The sequence below is a fragment of the Suricata suricatta genome, chromosome 2 (genome assembly GCF_006229205.1).
Source record: "Suricata suricatta isolate VVHF042 chromosome 2, meerkat_22Aug2017_6uvM2_HiC, whole genome shotgun sequence".
Lineage (NCBI taxonomy): Eukaryota > Metazoa > Chordata > Mammalia > Carnivora > Herpestidae > Suricata > Suricata suricatta.
In genome coordinates this window covers 91805100-91807675 of record NC_043701.1, presented here as the reverse complement: position 1 = coordinate 91807675, position 2576 = coordinate 91805100, and positions in this window count along the sequence as shown.

Below are 2576 nucleotides of genomic sequence, written 5' to 3'. Positions count from 1 at the left end.
CTCTCTCTCTCTCTCTCTCTGACCCTCCCCTGCTCATGCTGTCTCTCTCTGTCTCTCAAAAATAAAAAAATAAAAACTTGAAAAAAAACAAAAAAAATTAAAGTCCCAAGACAGGATGTATCTTCTTGCTTATGGGCATTATAAGAAGATAAAAAGACTTAATTACTATCAGTTTGAGGAAATTACATGTGATCTTTGGTACCCTAAAAATGGACGGACTCTGTTAAGGTTTAATTCTCGCCCATGCTCTTATTCTTTTTGGTGGTTCCAAAATCAAAGATCATAAAAAAGGGTTGGATTTCTCCGTTCAAAAAACGATCCTGGGGTGCCTCAGAAATTTCCATCTTGACAGGGGCTGCACGTTTGACTTTACACACTACCACTACCAGCACCCCAGAGATGGTCCTTTGTGAAAAGCTCTGTGAGCGGGGCGGGACTGACCCTTCGAACGGTCCAGCGCTAGCTTGTGCCCCTGCTCAAGATAATTTGTGAAGACTTATGAACTGTCTTCCTGAAGTTCACATGTATATAGTCCATCAGACTATACTCCAGTTATATCAGGTCCGACCGTTAAAGGATGGGCCAAGAAAAAATAAGTCACTGATAGCATATTTAAAATGTTCCTAAAATCATTCTTGCCTCATATTGTAAACAGATGTTAGGCTGGTATGTAAGCAAAATCAGCTTTCATACGCATGAATTCAGGATGAGTTAACCTGCATCCTCATTTGCATATGTCCTGACTCAGTGAAGTTTGGAAACTAGAGTGAAAGTACATTGGAATATTGATTTAATAGCATCCATTAGTTTAACAAATATTTGAAGTTTACATATTCTAGTGAATTTTGATTGTAGAATATATAATAGCTGTTATTGACTGAGTTAGTAATGTCTTCTCTTGAAGAAGAAGAGAACTTGAACTAGCATTGAAAAATGGAAAAAGAAAAACAAACCCACGATGCTCCTGAGTTTGTAAAACGATGGAATGAGATACTACATACATACCTACAAACATGATTCTAGGAACATATTATCCATCGGTGTTAAATTCTTATCTGTGGTCTCACGCTAGTGGGAGAAGGAAAACATGTTATTTGAAAAAAAAAGTTTTATGTCTTTATTATTTTATTTTGAGAGACAAAGACAGAGAGCAAGTGGGGGGAGGGCAGAGAGAGAGGAAGATGCAGAATCTGAAACAAGCTCCAGGCTCTGAGCTGTCAACACACAGCCGGATGTGGGGCTCGAACCCATGGACTGTGAGATCATGACCTGAGCCGATTTGGATGCTTAACCAACTGAGCCACCCAGGCAGCCCGGGAAACATGTTATTGAATCGAGTTGTTTTTGACAACTCATTTTGAGAATATTTTATATGAACAGTATTTTCAATAAGTTGTATACTTTGACCATTTACAATTGTATCTGACACTGTATATTAACCAATACTTTATATCCTTTGGGGAGTGCTCTTAATAATAGCAAAACATTTTCAAAATTTCCATTAAATTGTGATATTAAGAAAACATTGTAGAGGTCATGGATCATGAGATTCAGCATGATGTTATTATTCTGAGGCATTTTTCATATTTATTTTGGGCAAACACTTTTTTTTTTTAGCACTGTGGAGAGAAACAAAATGCCAGTTAGTTTTAAGGATAAGGATACTTTGAATAAAATAGGAAAATAAAACTAGCGTTTTGCATTTGGTTGCATTTAAACTTAGATAGAAAATTCTAAGGACATGTAATATCAATACATTCAGTAGCTTGCTAACAATCATTGTAGTCTTTAAGAAGCTTAGTGAAATGGTGGTATTTTAGCATTTGTTGTTTTTTGGTGGTGATGGTGGTTTGCTGAGGACCTTCTTCTTCTTCTTTTATTTTTTTAATTTATTTTTGAGACAGAGACAGAGCATCAGCAGGGGGAAGGGGCAGAGAAAGAGGGAGACATGGAATTTGAAACAGGCTCCAGGCTCTGAGCCATCAGCACAGAGCAGGATGTGGGGCTCAAAGCCACCAACTGCAAGATCATGATCACAGCCCAAGTCGGACACTTAATAGACTGAGCCACCCAGGCGCCCCAGGCTGAGGGCCTTCTTAACAGTTCTTACAGAGGTCACTTTCCCCGTCTCATGTTGGAAATCCCACGAGATCTAAGGAGCTAAAATTATCTTGGCAGTATTGACAGTCCTCCAAGTGATGAATAACCATCTCGTTACTAAACCAAGAGTGTGGAATTAAGTCAAGCAATTTGAGCCAAAATGAACCATGAAGTTAGATTTAAAGTTTTTGTACTTCATGCAAGACATAAAGTACAAATTTGATTGACAAATCGTAGCAATGTAGTCTGTAATCGTGGTAATCAAAACACGGCCCCTGAACTGGGAGTTAAGTGCACGCAGCTGAGCAGGAATGTAAATTCTCAGGCTCCGTTCCAGGCTCACTCAGTCAGGATCTCTGGAGGTAAGATCCAAGGATCTATAGTTGAACCAGCTCACCAGGTCATTCCTTTGTTTATTTACTTTTAAAATGTTTATTTATAAATAAATTAATTTTTTTGAGAGAGAGCAAGTAGGA